Raw genomic sequence first — 16,912 nt, 5'->3', positions numbered from 1 at the left:
CATGCCCATATGGTGCATAGGAAATGCCTATGTCCCATGTCCTTCTGTCTGTTTCTGCATGACCATTGCTCCCCCTTCATTAGGTCAGTGGAAGGAGTTTGGTGGTCCTTGCAATGCTGGATGCAACCAAACAGCTGCCAATCTAACATGGAGATGGAGAAGGTGCAGGAGCTGTGCATGGGAAACAAGGGAATCATAGCTGGGCAAGTCACAAGTACCTCACTGAGTGCAAAGGCACAAAGCAGTGGATATGTGGGCAATCACAATTTGGGTTGGAAGGCACTAAGTCAGTTAGATTGCAGAGAGGCTTGTCTACCAAAACTGTACTCTGGTACTTGATGGCTCACTTTTGCTTTTGATGGAAGACTGCTCTGGACTGGGGTCCAAATTTGACCACTTTCAAGTGACTGCAACAGTGAGTGAACTGCTTGAATATACAATTCTCCTTTAGGTAAACAAGTGGTCCTAGTGATGTTCAGGTACCTTCAAAACACACCCATAGAGACTCAGACTGAACTGATTCGATGTGATAACTGCATCACCTGACATACAGCACAGAGATCTCATCAACAATTTATTTTCTTGTTCATAACAGAAATCCTCTAAACACTGATTAGACAGTGTCCGTATGTCTTGATTACCAGAAAAATTTGCTGCTAGTCTGAGAGATAAGAAAGCAAATTTTGCTTTATTTGCTGAAGGATTTTATTTGCTGTAGAAAACTAGGGGTTTTACGCTGAAAATATCCAGTTGTTACGTTGTTCCATGCTAGAGATCTGTAACTACACTTACTCTCCACACAATTTTGAAAAGCATTTGTCAGAGCAAGGTTAAAAGCTTTTGTCTGTGTATATTTGTGATATGGCTGGCTGGTTTTGAGCTTGGCTCTGCTCAAAAGTACTGTCTTTCAATGCAAATAGGTATGTCTGTTCTTTTCCACCTCGAATTCAAGGTGAGTACTCAACCATACAGACACAAGGAATGAGTACAGTAACACGAGTGCTGTAAATGAAGATCACAAGGCAAGTGGCACGGCCTTGTGGACTCTTGTTCTGGCTCTTCATGCAGTTGATAACATGCTTTCCTACACCTACAAAGTGCTAAAGGTAAGTCTGCCACAGCATGTCACAAAATTCAAGTGAAAGCTAATGATTCATGTATTAGAGTGTGTGTGCATGTGTAAAGAGTTACATGCACATACAGAAAATTAAAAAAAAAAAAAAAAAAGCTAGATTTCAGCAACAGTTTATAGGTAACTCTACTTTCTGCACAGGCTGATTTGTGTCTCTTCCTGGAAACCACCTACAGCTAGCCAAGAACTAAAGAAACCCTGAAAACTGTCATAGCAACATTTAAGATTACAGTTGGGAAGCCTGTGCCATATTGGTGCCTTGTTTCAAAACTGCCATCCAAAAATTCTCGTTTAAAATCAAGCACCTGTTCGGTGCTTTTCTGAATCATGGCCATTCACAGTAATCATTTGTTCATGCTTTTGCTTCACTACCAACTTTTAGATCTTGAGACATATTCTCAATACTAATTGACCAGTCAAACTACATTTTCATTATTAGTTGCCGTATGAACATTCTAGAAATAAAATATGCTGTCTCTTTTTCACATGAAATTATAACATAATCTTCCTAAGGCAGAACTCACAGATGGGAACCCTTTCCCCTTTTCAGTCTTCTCTGTAAACAGATTTTTCCTATAAGAAATGAAGAGATGAAATTCATTCCAGGAACAGTGAGTACAACCCTGTGTCAGATCTTAAGGATCTTGCCCTTGTTTGTTCAGTTATTGTACAGATGAAGTAACCATACATGTTCAGTGCACAGCTACTCCTAAATTATCTGTAGTTCATTGCACCACAGAATTTACAACTTTTTACTGCAGTTTATATAGGGATGAACAATAGATTAGCGACTAACTAAGGACTAGACATTCAGCTGAAAATGAGACTCTGAAAACACACTTTTTGGACAACCTAGTGGTTTGATTACAAAACTCACTAATAGATCTGTGATTTAAAGGAACAACACCTTTCGTTTTCAAGAAGCAGAACCAATGGATGAAGATGGATATATGACTAAAGTGCAAGAGATTGGGATAGCACATAATTTAGTTATACATTTTTCTGTTAAAATCTCCTGAATGTCTCTTTTCTTGCATTTTTCTTTCATTCTGACAGAAACAAAGCAGTGATTTCTGTAGATTTCTTCTGGCCAAGATCTGTGCATTGCTCTGCTGGCAGCAAGCCCTTCCTATATAAGAACCAGCTCACCCATCCTTGCACATTAATGCCTTCATGTCCTCAGCCTAAAGTCCTGTCCATAGCTCTGCTTCTCCAGAACACTTTAAACAGCTTCCTTGAACATTGCACCCAGTTTATTCCACTTGCCATTTACCCCCCACAGCTTCACAGGTGTAGTTTCACATATTTTTAGGCTCAGTGCCTGTAACTTAACAAGCTTCCTTTGCCACACACTGCCCATAACTGTGTAGCTGCTTTGTGTCTCTTTGCTGTTAGTCATGAAATGACTAAAGCATGCAGAGGTGAAGGCCCTTTCTTACACTTTCTTACTGTTTTTCAGAAAGTGTGTGCTGGTCTGCAGCTTTGCTCATTGTCAGGGCTGAGTGTAAGACCCTGCATGAATCAAGAAAATGTAATTTCTCACTGATTTTTGATGTCAGATTTTCTATATTCTTCATCTTGCAAAATGTTAATTCTCTTCTGTACTTGTAATTTTTTCTTTTTCTATTGACTTTCTTTCTCTACTAACCCTCTAGTTGTAGAGTCTTGGCTTTCTAGTTAGTTGTAAAGAAGACTCTCATCAGACAGCACAAGTCCGCATGTCATGGTTTTGTGATTTTTGGTTTTCGGTATTCCACATCCTAACATCATGTGGGGCACTGGGCGTTTAACTGTTAATACTCAAGCTCTGGGTACCTGCCTGGAAGAGAAGAAGAACTACACTCCCCAGGGGACTTTGCGGTCACAGAGAGTCTCGAGATACAACTCCTGGCAAGGTCACCTGATGCGCTTTTCTTTGCCTGCTCTTCGTCGGCTCTCCTCCTTTTTCTCCCTGCTGCTCAACTGGACTGCGCATCTCACCTCAGCTCTCCGCGTTGTGGTGAGGCCTACCCACCTTTCGGACATTCTCTCTCTCATTATATTTGATTTATTAGCTTCAAATTTAATTATATTGTATTATAGTGTGTTATCTTGCATTCCGATAATATATTTAGTAAATTAGTTTGTTTCTCCTCAGATCATCACCGCTGTTTTTAATTATTTTGGGGTCCCCTGTTCCCTTTTTCCAGAGGCACGGATCTGCGGATCCCTCTGCCCCGCTAGTCACGGAACTGGGCCGAACCAGCCTGTAAGCCGTTGACACCACACAAATGCTTGTGCAGGAACTTTGTTCAAGAGAAGATGTCTCAAAGGAGCACAAACACTGGAGAATTCCTTTGGGTTCCTTCATCCCATTGATTCTGCTGCTCTTGGTTGGACCCGCTTAAATTTACTGCACACAGTGTTTCTGTTCTCTGATGTTTGCTGAAGGCTTGCAGACAGAAACTTTATGAAGTCTGTGTACTGCCTCTCTGCGCTCTTTTTCTCTCTCACACAAACCAAAACTGAGACACACGCGCGCACACACAGTCACAGCTTGTCAACAGCTTTAGCAAAGTAAAATACAAATGATAATTAGAAACATGTGACCCTACGAAAGCAGCAGAGAAACTAAAAGGTCATCTTTTTTCCAAATGACCTAATTAGAAAAGCCTGGAGTGTTGGCTACAACATAATGGTTTTACACAGCTTTTTAACACAGACTTCCTGTTTTAAAACAGCACAATTTAGTCAGTGCTCTTGCAAAAGAAGAAAAAAAAAGGAATCGGCATTTAATGCCAGGGAAATTAGGCCCCACAACAGCACCTGCCTCAAACAATCTCAAGCCCGTTAGATCCCTGTCATCCCATGGTGACCAATTCAGAAGAAAGTGCCAGGACCACTGCCAACTGAAAGGAGAGATTGAAGTGATGCTGCAACACCAAAGGGAGCATGGGAAGCACACGGCCAGCTGGTCAGTGCTGCCACAAGTCTGTTACACTGGTGTGCCTCTCAGGCAGCAAGTGAGGAGAAGAGATGGAGCAGGAATGGTGAAATGCAGAAAAATTAGAAAAAGGAAGACAGGGATGGGGCATGAAGGGAGGAATGAACGGAGGATTCTCACCTGGGGTCATCCCAAAGAGAATAACTTGGGTTACTCCTGGGAAAATTTATGAGCCTAGTTTCACCTCCTCATTGCTCCATGTACTCATTTAATAATTTTCTTTGTTCTGGTGAATGTGCATGCCATTGATTTCTACAAAACTATTAATCCCAACTTGTTCATCATCTAGCAAAGCTATATTTAGTTTATGGCTTTTCCCCATAAATCAAACCCTGCAGGCTCCTAAGTTTTAAACATTTTAATGATGGCAGCTATTCCCAAACTGTAGGGCATGTTCCTGCTGCAGTGGGAGGGCACAGGGCTGTGAGATCGGCTCAGGACAGCAGTGAGCTGGCTCCCAGGCTAGAAGCTGGACAGCCAGGACACCATGGATCAAGCTGAGCTAATTAGAGAGAGGGACAGAGTTCATGAAGGGAGAGAGAGCTGGAGAAAATAGCTTGGGAAGTGCTGATTTAAGGTCTTAGCATGCCTCTGGATTATTAGAGGCAGCCAAAATAGGTTTCTGTGAATTCAGTTGAGGAAAAGCCCTAGCTTTCACATGGCAGAGCAGCTTAGTACTTAGCAGCCATCATAAAGGTGGGAGGGACATTCATCTTGTGCGTTTGTGTCCCCAGAGACTGAGAAGTTCTCCACTTCTAGTGGTTTCATTGGGAATCGACAGCATTGCCCATTTCTCAGGCAGTCTCTGTGTCCCATAGGATTGAGCTGGATCAGGCAGCATGGAAAAATGATATATACTGTGCATGTAATGTGCTGCTTAACAACTTTTTCCAAACTTATTTAAGCATGTGATCTTCATTGAAAACTGTGTACATGCCAAGTTTTGAGCTTTACATTTAAATTCTCTTTGAGAGTCTGCAATGGGAAAAAAAAAAAAAAAAAAAAAAAATTAGTTGGTTAAAAAAAAAAAGAGAGAAGGAAAAAAAAAAAGCAATAATATTTCCCTGGCTTTATTGTTCTGAAATGACTGGATAGATTTTATTCAGCTCTTTTGTTATTTGTTTGCTTTGGTCTGAGAGGAGCAGATGTCATTTTTTAATCTCAAAGGTAAGTTTACTAGGAAAGACACTGAAAACAAGCATTGAAAAATGAAATAATTTTTGAATCATAGCACTGGTAGTGATGGTAGAATTATATTATGTGTTAATGATAGTTTCCTTGTGGTAATAATGCTGGTAATGATAGATATCTCATCTGAAATTAAACTGGGGCATTCAGATGCTCTTGGTTCTTACTGTACACAGCCTAGGAAGAAAAAAGGAAGCATCAGCAAGATACTATATCATTCGTAACACAAGTTGTGTGAGTGCTTAAGATTACAGAGTAGCAATTTGCATCTTCCTTCTATCACACCAAAAACGCAGCCATTAGCTTGAAGACTTTTCTTCTTTCAGCACTGCAATGAGCGTCTCTCAGAGGGAGAGAATCTGGTCCCTTTAAAGCATTCACACCTGCATGGGGCTGTCTGTTGATCTGGGGAGAATCAGGTCACTAAGACGTAACTTGGTTTCAAAGACTGAAAGGTACTAATTTTATATGCCAGTAAATCCATCAGATCACAAGGAGACTGAGGAAATGCTTTTATCTTTAAAATGACAGGCATTAATAATGTTACCAGAATTTCCCTTATATATAACTTTAATAGTTCAGGACTCTTCAAGATCTGCACAATGTGAAAGCTTCTGAAATATAAAAGGCAGTGTCCCCTTCAGAATTACTAGCACTGCCAGCATGGGCGTGGGAAGATGAAATATGTTCTCAGGAGAAAGAAAAGAGTGGACAGAATAGAGGAAAAACCACAATCATTTAAAGAGAGGTGTTTTATAGATGGTTGTTCTGCCCAAATTTTAGCTGATTCTGAAAGGAGAAAGACCAGCTCCAGAGAGGCGCTGCAACCACTGGACCTAGCAAGGAAGACACCTGCTGAATTTCCACTTGGAGGTGCACACACATGCGTGAACTCTGGGAAGACAACATTCAGTTCTGAAAAAGCAGTAGGCATCACCCAGCTTTTGACACACACATAAGTGAGGCTGCCCCTGGTATCCACAGCCAAATGACTGCATTAGCACAACTCTTGACACACTTGGTATCTAATAAAGACGTGGGTTTCCAAATAGCTAGTGCTGGCAGTGGGAAATTTAGTACCCACTTCAAAGAAAGGTCAGCAGTATGCACTCTGGGAAGTCCAAACCACAAACACTGGTATGATACGGATAGGAAATCTACTTAGATGGGCTCCTGGGAGCCAACTGACAGAAAATGGTTGCTCAATTTTAAACAAAAAGTGGATAAATGAAGCACTCTGTTTGGATTGCAGGCCATTTCTGAATAATGTTAATGGGATGTCGATCTTCTCTCCATCCCAGCACAAGAAAAATGTGAAAAAAAAAGATTTTTTCTTATGACACTGCTGTTAATGGAGTTAGGTACTGTGTAATTCTTATACATATGTGTTCGGACTGAGTCAGCAAGTTCACGAAAAGAATATGGTAAACCCAATCAACCTCAAGGCATTGATAATTTCCTAGCAAGGTGCTGAGGTTCATCTTAGTGGGATGAAACTGGTGCAAGCATGCCCTGACCTGAAACAAGGCTAATGACTGAGTGAACAATTCTCCCCAAACACATCAGAATTAGCAGAGAGAAAGCACTTCCCAGGCAGAATATAATGCACCAATGAGTCACGTGAACTGGCTGAACATCCCTGCAGGTAGTGCTCAATGGTTGCTCCATGTACCTAGCATTTAGCAGCCCATCTGGATCGTTAGGTTTCTGCTCTTTTCTTCCCAAGCTAATGGAGTTCCTGGGAACAGTTCAGTAATGGAGCTCTGTGGGGAGTTAGTGTCACTGCTTTTTTGTCTTCTCACCTTACTTAATCACCTATCTAATCTAGGATCTATATTAGCTACCCAATATAGGAGCTGACTCCCTGCCAAAATATAGCAAAACTCAGAGAGTGGGAAAAAGACATCACAGGAACAGGAAACCACACGGCTTTCTCGTTTTGCAGCTTGAATTAGTCACTACTACCCCACACCTGCTTCTCTTTAAAAATCAATGAAAAAATATCTTGGTAAAATGATACAGGTGAGTGGTCATATTTACCGAAGTTCCTGTAATCTGAACTTCTGTTCTTTAAGGTATGTTTCATTAGTAGCATGTTAGTAAAGCACACTGAGATTTTTACAATGGCAGCAGCAATTCATTGCCTTTGTTAAAGGTTATTTGAAAGTGTGCACAGAGCAGATCTATAGACAATCTACAGGATATTCCATTTGGTTCATATGTTTCAAGCTCACTGCAGACTGTACAGTCACAGCTTCCCATTTCTGCTGGAAATACTACAAGCTATTATACTTTTTTATTAGCTATAATGTGCAGATATGGAAACTGAAGGATACCCAGCTCCTTCTACTTCTCACTTCCAGTCGCCCACTCTCTCTTTCCTTTTCACACACACGCTTCATTGATCTGAATTCTGCATTTATTTTCATCAGAGAACACATTTGGTTGATCACAGAAGTTGCTCATTCCAAAGTGGAAAGATTTTTGCTTTGTTTGGCAATGGGAAGCATTTTTAACAGGTTTGGGCTTTCAATTTCGCATTTCATAAGCTAGCTGCACGACTTGACTGAGGCAGAGAGAGCAGAAAAGGCAAAAGGGTATGCACAAGTAGCACAGTGAATCAAAGTTCTTCTCATGTTGATTGCTTTACTGCCCCACTATCAGCTTTGTGAAGTTTCTTTATTCACAGAAATCCTATTTACAACATTATTATTGGTTTTCCTCTCAATCTAATTTTTCTGACTTTTCCGCTCAGTGAGCACCAAGCCTGAGACCTGGTGGTGTCTGTCATTCCTGCCTGATTACTAACACAAGCTGCAGGGCTTAGCAGTGTCTGCACAAGGGAATGGTTCGTTTGCACCAGAACCACAGAATGCCCTACACAAATGTGAAGCAGTGAGCACCAGCTGCAGTGAACTAAACTCTAGCTCCTGGATGGAGCATCCCACTTGTGGCTGAAAAACAAGACAGCATTGCAAAGGTTATCTGCATCCTTGAAGGCAACACTTACATTTTTGAAGCTGTCACTCAGGGACTACTGAACATGTATATTATGACTGTAGGAGTGAAGCTCAAAAGTGTGGTGTGCAGGAAACTGAGTTCTCACCAAGGGCTGGGAGGAGAATAATTCTGAAGAAAATATTTCCCTTTCTTCTGCTGTGTTTTTCTTTTTTTTTCTCTTTACATAACCAACTCATATAGTAATATTCCTCATTCACCATCAAGGACGGAGTTAGGTCCCAGACTGTGTAAATATGCTGCTCAGCAAAAGCCTTTGCTGCTATAGGAAATGTTACCTGCAGACCTACAACTGGTGGGAATATGGTGCTCCCTTGAACAAACAGTCCTGCTCAGAAAGAGTATATTTGGAGGTGGTTACTGGGAGGGGTTGCTCCAAGTTTTTGTTTTTTGTTTTTTGTTTTTTGTTTTTTGTTTTTTTTTTAATTATAAATATTTACCTCAGTAGTATTTGGACAGGAACAACATTTTGCTAAGATAAATGGCAGATTGAATGGAACCAAGTGAACCCACATGTGCAAGTTAGGGTTTGTAATATTTATAACAATATTTTTCTGAGTGAGGTCCTGACAAGTAGACAACATGACTGCAGCATGCCCTGGGATGGGTTGGGTAGAATCCTCATCATCTTCCAGTGGGAACTTATGTCTATTACTCAACAGCATTTACTGTCCAGTACCTGCTGGATCACCTCCACATTTCATTTACTAATTATTTTATTATTTATTAATTTACTAATTATCACCAATAGGTTTTTGAAAAACAGTTTTTCTTTCCATTACATTTGTCTCTTACCTTTTCTCAGAAGCAGAATTGAATATTCACGTGTAGATCAAATCACTGTTAATTTGGCTTGTTGCTATTTTCTTCAGATAGACTGTATCCCCATCGTTTTTATGGCACATATACAGTATTTGCTGTATTTTTAGAATCTTCACTGGTCTTTTAATTACTTCGAAGTTGTTGTTGTTTTTTTTCAAAGCTAAATAAAAATTTTGTTCCAAATCAAACATTAATAGATTTAGAGACATACACATAGCCTTTTGTATCTGCACCTACAATTTTGTGGCTGGATTCAGCTGCACTTGATAATTAGGCATTTGGGTTGTCAGCACTTTTTAAACCAATCTTCAAAATTAAGCATCTGTCCAGTCATGAGTACAATTACACAGTTTGCACAGGTAATTATCATATTTCAGCATGAAGACTCAGGGTTCAGTTCCACTCTGTTTAGCATCACAAGCAAAATCCCATTGATTCCTAAAGCAGATTAAAGTAATGAAAATACACCACTCTCATAACTAGATTACCTTAATTTTTAGGATCAGAAGTTCAGCCATCTGATCTCACTTCACTGATTCACATGCTGGAGAGTGCAAATTGCACATGGCCAGGGCTTCCTTTTAGCTCTGTACTACACCATCACCACAATCATTACTGTTCACAAGACGCTTTGGCCAGAGTTCCACTGTGAGGGCCACAGCATATGCAGAAATCAGCCACTACACCAAAGCATTTATAACCCGAGTTAAGTTTTAATACTGAGGTTTTGCTTTGCTCAGCCCATCTCAGCTTATTTAGAGCAGGATTTAAGTCCTCATATTTAGTGTATGGGACAGGGTAGCTCAAATTTAGTGCACTGTCAGCACATTTGGTCCCAAGGGCCAGGACAAGTCAGTGCTCAGCCAGACCATTCTGCAGACATCTTAGAAGCCAGGTTTGGGCTTTTTCAAATCTCATGAGTCAAGGATGGTAATAATCGTAATATAGTTTGTCGTATCTCTTAATCCAGTTTTACAATCTTACCTGTAAAATACTTGAAATAGACTACACAGAAAATCAAGTATGACAAATCAGGAGATTTAGACTTTGGGTTTTGGTTTTTTTAAAAAACTTTTTTTTTATTATTTTATTTTTTATTTTTAAATGGAGCAAGAGGATCATCCCAAAAAAACAAATTTTTAAAGTGGATACCTAAGTTAAATTCTAAGCTCTACCAGAAATTTCTTCTGCATTCATGAAAAGGCTTCTCATTTCTCCCTGATTCTGCTTCCCATCTTCCAAGTGACACAAAACCTTTCCCTTTTTCTCTCCCATGAATCCATGGGATAGAGCATTTAATGTCCCCTTGGCTACTTCTGATTCTACCAATCCTAATGCTTCCAGATGCCACCACCAAAAAGGCAACAACTAAAGGTTTCATATGGCATCCTCTGGGCAGTGTGAGGCAGACTGGATCTGGTGAGATTGTTCCAGGACTATGAAGGAAGTCTTTGGGAATGAGAGGCTTTAGGAAATAATAATAATAAAAAAAAAAATTTAAAAAGTGAATAACATTACTCTAGGAACGTTTGAACATTTGTCTGGAAAAATCAACAAACTCTCTGTACCTCAGTTTCTCTGTCTACATAGAAAAAAGTCTTTACCTCCTAAAGACAATACCAACATTCATTCCCCAAGGTTTGTGAGGTTTTCTCTTCATGGAAATGAGCTCCAGAGAAGAAGTTGATCAGGAACAGAACCTAATTTTCCCATCTCATGAATTTCAAACTTCAGTTCACACAGTATCACAGAATGGCCCAGGTTGGAAGGGACCTCAAGGATCATGAATCTCCAACCCCCCTGCCACATGCAGGGCCACCAACCTCCCCATTTAATGCTAGACCAGGCTTCCCAGGGCCCCATCCAATCTGGCCCTGAACACCTCCAGGGACGGGGCATCCACAACCTCTCTGGGCAGCCTGTTCCAGCACCTCACCACTCTCATAGTAAAGAACTTAAAGTTCGGAGTTCTTAGTTCAGTCACAAGATTACAGTCCCTTCCTCCATGATACCTAAATCTGGCATTAGCTTCAATAAGGCTTCTCAAAGCCCTTTTACAGCTGGAAAATAAAACCCAGAAAAAAATACAGATCAGAAAGTAAGGAAATACTCTTAGGATGTCAGGAAGCACTAAAGGAGAAGAAATGGGAGACAGAATTAAAGTGTGTGTACTCATAAAGAGATGTTCTAAATTTTTCCTCAAAAATGTTAGCTTGTATAATGAATTGGACTAGCAGGTAAGCTATAAGTGTAGCAACTACTGTAAAAAGCCATAAAAATGATGGGTTAACAATCTAAATGAAAAAAATAGTAACAAGCCAAAATAACAGTGATTTTTCATGTGAATGTTCAGCTCAGTCTGCAGTGAGAAGTAACATTAATGATGAGAGGATATAACAGTCAAAAAAAAAAAAAAAAAAAAAAAAGTCCTGGGAAAGAAACTTAATGGAAATGAAAATATTATTCAGACCTCAATGCTGGTAATAAGCAAATTATTACCAACTTTGATAAAATTGGACAATTAATATGTATAAGTGCCATAAAAGCATGTAGAGTCTCTAGCATGCAACATGAGCTGTTGCTTAATAATAGAGGACATGGTTTAGTCTAAAACTTTCATAAACAACATCTCTTTATATTGTCCTTTTCTTTCGGAAAATTATCCCATTTTTCTTGAGATCTTTTCTTAGGGTGTTAATAACAGAGTAAGAGTTTTTGAAAAGGCTTTTCAGAGATAATCTTCTCAATTTTTAAGGAATGCCTGTGCTTCTCATTTGATAGCAGCAATTTTACTTTTAACTGCATATGGGTGCCCTTAACTGATGTAAATATATATTAAGGATGTAAATATTACATAGGCATACATCTGTAAGGGAGTCTAGGGAGTACACAAACAGGCTACGCTCTGCACCAACTATCCACTCTTATTCACAACTACCTCTGCAGTTATGCAGATATGCACCCAACTAATAGCTGAAACATTCTCAGACATCTCTGGAAATGCACAACTAGTAATCTGTAAGTAATGCAGCATATAGCAAACAGTTTTTAAGGCATCCTTGCTGCAGATTCAGAAATACTAATTCAAGCCATGTTCTAGGCTGACTCTGAAACCATCTTGTCTGCCTTATCACACCAACTGCATTTTAGGTCATTTGTAATTGAAAAGCAAATAGTGTCCAGATATGTCTTCCTGTGCTCCTTTTTGTACCTACTCTGAAGAGTCTTCAGAAGCTGACCACGAGTGTTAGCCTAAGATGAGTCTTTTTTTTAATAGGACAATGATGAACATGTTCTTACATGTTACAGAAGGCTTGTCTACAGCATGAGAACATTTCATGGCAAAGAATGCTCCTGGGCAAAAGGGGGCATTTCCCTGCAACAGCTTTGGATGGTTTCTATGGAAAATGGAGGACAAGACCTACACTGAGGCTCACTCAGAAACCAGGCTCCCCTGGCACAACCCCATGCTTCATTTTTTTTCACAGAACTACCCCTTGACAAACAGTAAATGATTTTCTCTCATGACCTGGCAGGTAGGTGGAGCACATAGGATTATCCATAAAAGCAGTATGACAGATCCTCACAGCATCTACTACATGGAATTACCTAAGATGTCTCAACAGGGGCGAGATCTGATAGTAACCAGCAATTGAGGAAAAAGTTCTTCACCACCCAGGAAATGCTGCCAGAACTGCAGTCAGCAGAAACTGAATTGTAAAAGAGACGGAGCCAACACAGAAGTGATGTCCTTCTGTTCCCAAAGGCTGTAGTTTGGGTCTGTTCAACTTATTTTTCCTCCTCCAACTATACCCAGCCAATAAAGCACTATATAATGCATTCAGATTCCTGTGGTAACAGTGGATCTTTCTTTTTGTATGACATTTTTTCAAAGTCAGCTTTATGCATATGATTCCCGCCTGCCAAATATCTGCCCCATTTGAAATCTATATCTAGCCTGAAACATTGTGTTTTGCCCTCTGGTTGACCGTCTGCGCCTCTGAAAGACATCCTTGTGAAGAAGTGCCCCTTTGCTCCTGTGGTTACCATTACTGCTCCACAGAGTTTCCAAGGGTGATGCTATTATATTGCTCCAGCCACTGTGTGCACCCCATTGAGTAATTTATTGGCCAACATCCTAACAGAAGAAGGGCCTGTCTAGGATCCTGTTGAATTTTAAAAGGTAGGAATATTGCACTTCATAACAGGCAGCCATTAATGATAACCAACAATATAATTCTGATGGAATTACACCTCGCACGTGCACGAGACTCCCAAGCATAAGAAACAGAGAAGCAATGACATTAACCTCTTGTTTTCCGTGCTTCCTGGAGCTTAATTACTGAACAGTAGAAAGAGCGTGACCCCACAGCTCTCCAGCATTATAATTAGCATTCCACATACTGAAGCCTATTGTCTGCAGGACAGTTTTGTCTCTCCTCTGTTCTGACTTGTGCAAGATTACACCCCTAAATGTGAGTTCATGGCCTTTCCTCAAAGTCAGCCTTTTGTTTTCAGCATAGCACCAAAATCAATGGGCTGGCAGGATGTTCAGTATATACCCATAAGGTCAGTTTGATGCTCATTCACTAGATACATACGGTGCATTGTAGAGATCTATATGAGATAACAATGATTTTCCACTTTCTAAGTGTAGCCACATGAGATTAGGTTATTCGGTGGAAAAATGCTACCAGTTCCTTTTGTCATGCTATTAATGGCGAGTAGCAGAGTCTGTACATTTTGCTTGGATTACAGAGAAAAACCTGTTCAAAATCTTCCTGTTTCTCTTCTTATGTATAAATGAAGCTGTGCATTGTACCTCATTAAAACAAACTAAGGTACCTCATTAACACCAGCCAGGAAGTACTCTGAATGTCAGAATTGGAAGTCTGTATAAAACTGACACAAAAACTTTTACTGAAGATAGGCTGTATTTAATTAGGAAGATACTGACAGGTTTTAGCAAAAAGATTAACAACCTGAAGTTCAGAATTTTGTCTGGACTGAGTCCTGATGAAATATCATGGTCCTTGCCTCAGTCTGCTTTTTTCTTCACAATTTCTGTCTCTGTTAATGAAGAGGGTTGATTTTTTTTTCCTTTTTTTTTTTTCCATTGCATCTTTTTTTTTTTTTTTTTTTTTTTCCTCTACAAGGAGAATGAATGGGCATACACAGGAAAAAATGTAACCGTGGGAAAAGCTTACTTAAATTTGGTAAAAAGAAAACAGTCAGATTTTCAAAAGCAATGATAATACAAAGTTCTGATCCAGCTCAAGTTACAAGAATTGGCTAGAAAATATTTCAGGTAGATCTGATGTTTAGGAAGACATTTCTGGCAGGACCCCACCAGTTACACTGGGTGATAGGTTCTACTGCACCTCAGGCATTGGTTTAAGAAGATAGTAAGGGTTAAGGAGAATAAACCAGAACTCCTGTCATTGACAAATCGTGCTTTAGATGCGCACGGAGATGCTATATGTAGAAACGTAATCAAAATCTTCAGCTTTTTCTCGTGATTTTTATTTTTTCCTGAAACAGGAGTGCAAGAAAATATAAGTTATGCAGTGTTCTCATATCTCCATTAATTTTCATAAATTCCAAAATGTGTAGAAATATTCTCATCCAGACAAGAGCAGCCCACTAAATCTGAGACACCATTTCTGCTGCCTGCCCAGAAACCCCAGTGCTGTACATGACACCACATGACCTTATGCTCCTGGAACAGAAATATCTGCATCTCATCCATGAGCTCAGTTTGTCTTGAACAACCCTTTTTGTTCTTACAGAGATTGAAGTAGTGGCAGTGCTGCATCCAGCGCTCACTGAGCAGGAGATTAGTAATGATTTGCAACAGGATCCTGCTCCTAGGGTTGCGTGGCTTGCTAGTGAGGTGCAAGGCAAGATCTTCACCAAGCCAGGCACACTGTTTTTGCATGTTGGGCAGATGCCAGCCCCACTTGGCCTGGGAGATGGGGGCACTGTGCTAAAGACAGAAAGCCGCCCTCTGACTACTGAGTTTTTTTCCTTATATGGTGTTTTTTGCCTCATTTCCCATCTTACTCAGAAGAGGAATGGGGAGAAGAAATTGTTGTAAAAATTGAACACAACAAATTTAGTCTTTTTTCCTGCCCCACGAGCAAGTATGGAATTTTTTCAAGCAAAATCCTCTTCACATTTATCAAGCTTATACTGTACGGTTATGTGGTTTTCTTCATGTGAAAACAAGCATGTTAGTCAGCCATTTTCTGAAAGGTGATACGTGTTCTTCACTGGTATCCAGTTAATGAGACTTTTGGGTTTCTTCTCTGTGTAAAGGGCCAGGAGTAAGTTGTACAACTTTCCATCTGTTCCCTCATCTTTATCTGAGGCAATATTACTGTTTTTTCTAATTCCATCAGGCACAATGAAATAAACGTTTCTGGTTTGGGCTTTTTTTTGTTTGTTTTTGTTTTGTTTTGCTTTGTTTTGTTTTCCTACAGATTGAGTCACTGTCTGTGTTCTAAATTCCTCCTTATTCTGTTCCTCCTTATTCAGATTGAAATAAGTCACTTATTTTTAGTATTCTTATGCAGTTAGTTACTTTCATTTTTCTAAGGGATGAAGGAGTCCACAGCATGTAGAACACCAACTTATTGCTGGCAATAGACTGGAACTTTCATTATAAGTTAAAAAAATTACCTGTTTGATTAGTTTTAACAATGATTTCTGATAAATTGACCTTGATAAACATAATTTCGATTTCTTCTTAATTTGGAATCCAAGATTTTTCTGAATGCCTGTTTTATTTTTTATCTTCTGTACTTGTATGTAGCTAGGAGTGTTAAATTCTTGCGTTTATGATAAGAAAGTTACTGTTGTGTGCCTTTCATAACTTTTTTATAACAAACAGATTAATAGACCTAGTTCATGAGAATTTTTAGCTATTATATGCAGGGCCTCTTAAGCCATATAGCTAACCCCTCCCATATTTTCTCCTTTTATACAGATGTATTCAGAGAAAATAGCTGATATTAATTTTGTTTCCATTATTCAGTGCCAACTAAAAAAAGAAAAAAAGGAAAAAAAAAAAAGACCTCAGGGGAAAAAAAAAAAAAAGAAAGAAAAAGAAAGCAAAGCAAACTGACCTGTTTTTTAGCATCTGAAGTTCCCAGTCCATAGCAGAAGTTAAATGTCTTTGCTTTTCCACTGTGCAATGCAGAGAATGTGGTGGGAACAGAATAGCAAGGCAACTCAGCTGGAAAATATCTCAGATAGATGAAATATTTGTCAAGCAGTTTTCTCATGTGAATATGCCTCTAGTTGGTATATGCCAGTCACCAGAGCATGGCATTTGTTTTATCTTCTGTCCTGAGGATTTATTTTAAAGAAAAAACTGCTGTGTAAGACATCAGAACTGTGGTGATAACAAAGAAATGCGAGTTTAACAAGAGCTCTATCTTTCATGAGGCTAACAGAAAAAGAGTCAAGTTTTAATATCCTCAAAGGTCCCTTTTTCAGATAAGAATTTTATACCAAAGGGACCTTAAGGCAGGTTCTCTTTCTTCCTCTCTGCTAGATTTGTATTCATTATTGCCAAGACATCATTTTGCATTTTTTAAAGATGCAGACATCAAATATGATAGCACTGAATTTAAAATGAATAACAACAACTATAATATTAAAAAACATGTTTTCCCCAGATGTGCTGATGTCTCAATAGAATATGCAGAAAAGGAAACAAGGCACGTATAAGTGTTTATCAGCTTTGCAGCTTACAAAACCAATGT

At 39.4% G+C, this 16,912-nt stretch overlaps 1 long non-coding RNA gene across 2 annotated transcripts in view; it reads right to left on the bottom strand.

The window, feature by feature from the left end:
- The window catches only part of LOC149912770 (uncharacterized), a 43,888-nt gene extending 27,567 nt beyond the window's left edge, over positions 1–16,321 (bottom strand). For both annotated transcript variants that reach the window (XR_016461605.1, XR_016461604.1), the window contains exon 1: positions 16,271–16,321. This is a non-coding gene — a long non-coding RNA (uncharacterized LOC149912770). The remainder of the gene's footprint in view (positions 1–16,270) is intronic.
- Positions 16,322–16,912: the final 591 nt, after the last annotated feature.

The sequence above is a fragment of the Phasianus colchicus genome, chromosome Z (genome assembly GCF_987193195.1).
Source record: "Phasianus colchicus chromosome Z, bPhaCol1.hap1.1, whole genome shotgun sequence".
Classification (NCBI taxonomy): Eukaryota; Metazoa; Chordata; class Aves; order Galliformes; family Phasianidae; genus Phasianus; species Phasianus colchicus.
This window is presented reverse-complemented; position numbering and strand designations above follow the sequence as displayed.